Source organism: Fusarium vanettenii, assembly GCF_000151355.1.
Source record: "Fusarium vanettenii 77-13-4 chromosome 6 genomic scaffold NECHAsca_20_chr6_4_0, whole genome shotgun sequence".
In the NCBI taxonomy this organism is placed as follows: domain Eukaryota; kingdom Fungi; phylum Ascomycota; class Sordariomycetes; order Hypocreales; family Nectriaceae; genus Fusarium; species Fusarium vanettenii.
Genome location: NW_003315865.1, coordinates 2499777 through 2506670, shown reverse-complemented (window position 1 = coordinate 2506670; position 6894 = coordinate 2499777).

Sequence of the window (6894 nt, the reverse complement as noted above, 5' to 3'; positions counted from 1 at the left end):
TAGACTGAGATCCAGCCTCAAGCACAGTCTTTGGGGTCCTTGAGACCCAAGGGGTAGAGGGTTCAACCCCCTCCTCGGCAGGCGTTGGAGTCCGTAGCTGCACATCAAGCTTTGAGACCACAGTTTCTGGGTCAAGGGGAACAAGACCAGCTCCTTTGAAAGCCCCCTTAATATTTCTTTCCGTCATAGTAGCCTCGTGTGCTGCGTGGAAGGCCGGAAAGAACTCGGTCTTTGAAACGTGGGTTATAGAGCATCTGATCAATCGCTCTATTTCTCGACCATAAGCTTGCTTTAGCACGCTAAAGCATCCGACGTCAAGGGGCTGGAGTAGATGAGACGAATGAGGTGGCATACAAAGCCGGATGATCTTCTTTTCCTCACAATATCTCTCGAATTCGATAGATTGGTGACTTTCATGGCCATCGAGGATTAAGAGACGATAGGAACCAATTGATCGACTGGTTGTGCACCGGTCAAAGTGCTTAAGCCACTCGAGACCGGTCTCATTATCAGTCCAGCCATTTTGGGTCGTCGCAATGGCCCAATCGCCCGGGAGGTTGCTTTCTCGGTACCAGTTGGCGAGGTGATATTGGCCCGCACCGATGATAAACGGCTGGATCGCCCAGCCTTCCGCATTGATCGCTTGAATGACCGTAATCCATTCCCGGTTTCCAGGCTGCACTGATTTCGGCTTTGAACGCCTTTCTGCACCTGTGACAACCATTCCGCTCGCAATCATGCCCATAAGAAAGCCAGTCTCGTCAAAGTTATAGATATCTTCTGACCGGATGCCGTACTTTGCGATTGTGTTCGCCACAAGCCGAAACCAATCGCGGATAATGGTTGGATCTTCGCACTTGGCTCTCTGGTAGTCGTATTTCCGAAAAAAACGCGTCTTGAGCTCTGGGTGTCGCTTGACGAAGTTTGAAGCCCAGCGCACGCCAACTGGTGACGCGTCGCGGTCGGCAAGCAATTGATCAGCCATATCTTTCACACCACGCAGCCGGGGGGGGAATCCTCGGGAATCTAGGTCGAGAATAAAGTGAATAAGGATCTGTTCCTCTAGATCGGATAGCTTGCGTGATTTCGTAATAGTATCTCGCGTAGAAAGAATGCCCTTTTGCCGGCGCCATAGCATCATACGATTAATATTATAGATCTCTGCAGCGCGTCGGAGGCTTAATTTTGGGTTATTTTGAAGGGCTTGAAGTGCAAGAAGCAATCTAGCTTCAATATTTGATTGAGGCATATCAAATTGTGAAGGATCAATTGATCAAATAGAGATGATGTAGGTTGAGGGATTTTTGTCACGCTCGCTTGTCTGTCACGCTCGCTTATCATATACGTTATTTAATTAATTAAATTCTTTATATTCCTTATTATTTATATATTCTCCTTTCTTTTATATCCCTTAGAATTCTCTTTTTCCTCTTAGAGCCTCTTAAGGGCTTCTTCTTTATTTAATTCTCTTTCTTATTAATTATTCTTATCCTTTATAAATTTCTTTAGGTAATCTCTATAGATAGATTTAATAACCTTATAGCTATTAAGTGTCTCTAGCTTATAGTAATTTACTCTATTATAATATTTAAAGATATAAAATAAATTATATTATTTATATATTATTTTTATCTTTATTAATATATTAATTAATTAGGGAATATTAAATCTTAATATTAAGTCCTTAACCTTTAGGGGGGTCTTTCTTAGCTTATAAATATTTTTCTTATTTTATTTCTTTATAACCTTCGCCTAGAATACCCTAATCTTCTATTATATTACCTTTATATCTTTGCTTTTTCTTTCGAGGACTTTAATCCTCGCTAGGATAAGGTCTTTTATTATAGCTATATTATCTTAATTAATTAATCGCTAAGTAGGAATATTAACCTCTAGAGGGTATATTAGCTCTTAGCTATAGATAAGGTAGAAAGGGGAGTATCTATATAGTGCCTTTATAGTTATTTTATTAGTAAATAATACTTTCTCTAGGTTATTATATTAATTTATTTTTCCCTTTTTCTTTAATTTCCTTAAAGCTATTAAAAGAGAGTAATATCTTTATTTATTAATACTATTAGCCTTAGCGTTATATAGAGATATTTAGATTTTTTATACTCTTAATTCTTTAAGTAAGGGTAAGAATTCTTTCTTAAATTTAGGACTATTATCTATAATAGCTATAGAAATTATATTAAATTAGTAAATAAGGTTAATTATAAAGCATTTTAGCGCTATAGCTAAGATCTTCTTTAAGGGAATTACTTTTATTTATCTTATTATATTATACCTTATTTCTACTAGGTACTTAAATCCTTAGTTAAGGGGTATATATTAATAATCAAAATAAACCTTAATTATAAGATTAAATAGTTAGGTAAACTAGATAGCTTTTAATAGCCTCTAAGGGGTATATACCTAATAAATTAGATAATACTATATTATTTCTAAGATTTAGCTCTATATATTATTCTAGAAATATCTCCTCTTCGTGAGGTTATAGGTTACCTCTCTCCCTTTATAGCTATTATTAATATAATATAATTTAATTAATTTCTTTTATATTAACGTACTTGATAAGTGAGCTGTACAGACAAGTGAGCTGTACAAAAATCCCTCAACCTACATCTTCCTCATTTGATCAATTAATTCTCAACGACCCAGGATGTCACAGTCTAATAGAGAGGCTAGAATCCTTCTAGCCCTTCATGCCTATCAAAATAACCCAAAACTTAGTCTCCGACGCGCTGCATCAATCTATCAAGTTAATCATAATACCCTCCGCGCCCGATATAATGGCATCCAAGCCCGAGCTGATATGATCCCTAAATCACGCAAGCTATCTGATCTAGAGGAACAGATCCTTATTCACTTTATTCTCGACCTAGATTCACGAGGATTTCCCCCTCGGCTTCGTGGTGTTAAAGATATGGCTGATCAATTGCTTGCCGACCGCGACGCACCACCAGTTGGCGTGCGCTGGGCTTCAAACTTCGTTAAGCGACACTCAGAGCTTAAGACGCGTTTTTTTCGGAAATACGACTACCAGAGAGCCAAATGCGAAGACCCAACGATTATCCGCAATTGGTTTCAGCTCGTGGGGAACACAATCGCGAAGTATGGCATCCGATCAGATGATCTATATAACTTTGACGAGACTGGCTTTCTTATGGGCATGATTGCAAGCGGAATGGTTATCACAGGTTCAGAAAGGCGTTCAAAGCCGAAATCAGTGCAGCCTGGAAACCGGGAATGGATTACAGTCATCCAGGCGATCAATGCGGAAGGCCAGGCGATCCAGCCGTTCATCATTGGCGCGGGCCAATATCACCTCGCCAATTGGTACCAAGATAGCAACCTCCCGGGCGATTGGGCTATTGCAACGACCCAAAATGGCTGGACCGATAACGAGACCGGTCTCGAGTGGCTTAAGCACTTTGACCGGTGCACAGCCAAGCGATCAAATAGTCGCTATCGCCTCTTAATCCTCGATGGCCATGAAAGTCACCAGTCTATCGAATTCGAGAGATATTGTGAGGAAAAGAAGATCATCCGGCTTTGTATGCCGCCTCATTCCTCTCATCTACTCCAGCCCCTTGACGTCGGGTGCTTTAGCGTGCTAAAGCGAGCTTATGGTCGAGAAATAGAGCATCTGATCAGATGCTCTATAACCCACGTTTCAAAGAATGAGTTCTTTCCGGCCTTCCACGCTGCACACGAGGCCACTATGACGGAAAGAAATATCAGGGGGGCTTTTAAAGGAGCTGGCCTTGTTCCCCTTGACCCAGAAGCTGTGGTCTCAAAGCTTGATGTGCAGCTACGGACTCCAACGCCTGCCGAGGAGGGGGTTGAACCCTCCACCCCTTGGGTCTCAAGGACCCCAAAGACCGTGCTTGAGGCCGGATCTCAGTCTGAATACCTCGAAAGACGAATTAGAAGGCATCATAGCAGCTCCCCAGAGTCAATTATAGAGGCTATGAAGTCTCTTACGAAGGCAGTAAAGGGAAATATGCATGAGATTGCATTATTAAGGGCTGAGGTTAAAGACCTTCGAGAGGCAAATGAGATACTAAGCCGGCGCCGGAGGGCAAAAAGGACTAGATTGCAGAAAAGAGGAGTAATGACAGTAGAGGAAGGAAGGCAGGCAATTGATCAAATGGATGCTAATGCGCAGGTAGTAGCCGAATCATCGAGACGTAGTGGTCAAGGAAGGTCGGCGCGACCGGGGGTTCGGCGTTGTGGTGTCTGCGGCCAGCCCGGCCATAATGCAAGGACCTGTCAGGTAGTGATTGAGACGTCTGGGGAAGAGTATAGTGAGTAGTTTTAATTGATCAAATGGTTTGTGGTATTTTTATAGCGATTTTAATCTTATAGGCTAAGAAAAGTGTACAGCTCACTTGTCTGTACAGCTCACTTATCAAGTACGTTAATAGATTATTAATTATTAATAGGGGTAAGTTATAATCCCTTTTAGCTTATTTCTAGAGTTATTGCCCTTAGATAAAGAATATAAGGGCTTTTCTCTTAAATTATTATAATTATAAGTATATTAGCCCCTTAGGTTTCTTAAATATATAGAGGTATTTAGCTATATCTTTATGCCCCTATGAGTAGGTATTATCTAAGACGCTAGGCTTATTATTAATATAGACTAAGTTAAGATAGAGGTTAATAAAGTCCTTAATATCCCTTTTAACCTAAGTATCTATTTAATTAAGTAATCCCGCGTATTTTTATAATAACCTATCTACTATATAGTTCTTCTTTCTAGGTATATATCTAATTATAAAATTAAATAAAAGAAAGTAATTAATTTATCTTAGAACTAAGGATCTAGGGATATTATTTACCTTATTATTAATTTAATAGACTAATACTTATAAATTAATCTCGAGGATAAAGGGGATATTATATATTATACCTCTAAGGCGGCGAAATATATAAAGGATTACCTTATATTCCCTCTTCGTTACGTTATATTTAGTCTCGGCTAGGTTCTATAATCCGGATTTAAATCGAATTAGCTTTTATTTTCTATTAATTAATTATATTAGAATACCTCCCTAGCCTAGGAGGCTTATATTAACTATAAGGATTACCTCCCTAGCTTCTTCGGAGTAATTAAGAATAATAAGAATTAATAATACTATAATCTTTTTCTTTAATATCTCTATAGCCTCTTTTTAATCCGCTCCCTAGATAAACTTAGTATCTTTCTTTAATAGATCTATTAAGGCTTTTATAATCTATGCGAATTATTTAATCTATTAATAATAATACCTAATAATACCTAAGAAGGATTTTATTTCTCTTATATTAAGGTAAACCTTTTACTCTAAAATCTTTATAATTTTCTTTTCCTCTAGTTTCCTCTTATAAGTTCTATAGAGGTATCTAGTTATTACCGCTATTATCTTATAAAATTAAGACTTTTAGCCTATAATTATATAACTAGATAGCTTAATATTTATTAATACCTTATCGAGGTTAATTAAATACTTTAGAATAAAATAATATATTCTTAGCGCTATTTCCTCCTCGTCGTAGTCTATCGTAGGTCCCCTAATATAAATATTATCTAAGAAGGATTAATATATATTAAGAATAAGGTCTCTTAGGATTTAAAGAATATTCTAGGTAAACTAGGCGACTAAATTTATAGCTCCCTATAGTAATATATATATCCTTAGTAGCCTAATTAGTATTATAAAGCTAATTAGGTCCCTATTAACCTCTATTAGCTCTATCTAATTATATCCTAAGAAGAAATCTAAAAATAATAATATCTTATATATAATAAAATCTATAGAGAACTTATTATAGCCCGGAGAAATAAAGCTATCCCTTATTATATACTTATTTATTAATATAGCCGAATTAATTAATTAAAACTAATTATCCTTTTTCTAAATAAGAAAGAATAGGTTCTTATAGGGGCTATAGCCTTCTTCGAGGATTCCTCTCTCTATCTAGGTTCTTAGAAGTTTAATAACTTCTTTCTTATATCCCTTAGGAATAGGTATACCTTTTGCTTACTAGGCCTTATATTTAATTACCCTAATAACCTATAGCGGTGCACTAAATAGGTCGAGTTTCCTATATTCTAAAAATTCCTATATAAGTATTACCTCTCTATTATATATAATCTCGAGGAATATATCTAATTCTTCGCATATAAAGGTATTATCTACTTAATTAATTAGTCCCTAGAGTCGCTCCTTATAAATCTAGGTTCCTTACTTAATATCTAAGAACTTTAATATAATCTAATCTTAATACTTTAAATTTTCTTAAAGCTTCTTTTTTATTCTTTCTTATTTCTTAGCTTTTTACTTAGGGTTACCCTCTAGGGTAAAGCTATCTAATAGGATATTATCCCTTAGGTAGATCTTAATACTTTTCTTTTTATAAAGAGTATTAATTAAAATCTCCTTTAATTTACTTTAATTAGATAGGTCTTTTCCCTTCTATATCTTATATTTCTTTATCGCCTATCTTTTAATTAAATAATTTATATCTTAAAGGGCTATATAGTATTACCTAATTATCTCTATTTTAATAATATTAATTACCTCCTCTTTTAATTCTTAATTTAATTATTATAGTAATATTAGGATATTATTAAGTCCTAAATTACTCTCTTAATTAACCTTAGGTTTAGATAAAAAGTTAATATTTATTTTAATAATATATTATTATCTATATTATAATTTAGCGCTTCTTATTTAATAGAGCTAGTAATAGGGGTAATTACTTATATATTACCTAGTTAATAATAAAGAAATATAGAATTATCCCTAATTAAGTAATTAAATAATACCCTTACTAAGTAGATAAATAATATACTAAGAATAAAGGGAATTAAGATCCCCTTAGAGGGCGCTATATATATCC